Source organism: Arachis duranensis, chromosome 4, assembly GCF_000817695.3.
Source record: "Arachis duranensis cultivar V14167 chromosome 4, aradu.V14167.gnm2.J7QH, whole genome shotgun sequence".
NCBI classification, from domain to species: domain Eukaryota; kingdom Viridiplantae; phylum Streptophyta; class Magnoliopsida; order Fabales; family Fabaceae; genus Arachis; species Arachis duranensis.
This window is the reverse complement of record NC_029775.3, coordinates 73822234-73822520: the sequence shown is the minus strand read 5'-3', so window position 1 is coordinate 73822520 and position 287 is coordinate 73822234.

Genomic DNA, 287 nt, shown 5'->3' with positions numbered 1-287 from the left:
AAATTTCAAAGGATAGAGTGAGATGCCAAAACTGTTCAGAGGCAAAAAGCTAAAAGCCCCGCTCATCTAATTGATACTGATCATTGTTTTTGGAATTCATTGCATATTCTCTTCTTTTTATCTTATTTGATTTTCAGTTGCTTGAGGACAAGCAACAATTTAAGTTTGGTGTTGTGATGAGCGGATAATTTGTATGCTTTTTGGCATTGTTTTTAGTAAGTTTTTAGTATGATTTAGTTAGTTTTTAGTATATTTTTATTAGTTTTTAGTTAAAATTCACTTTTCTG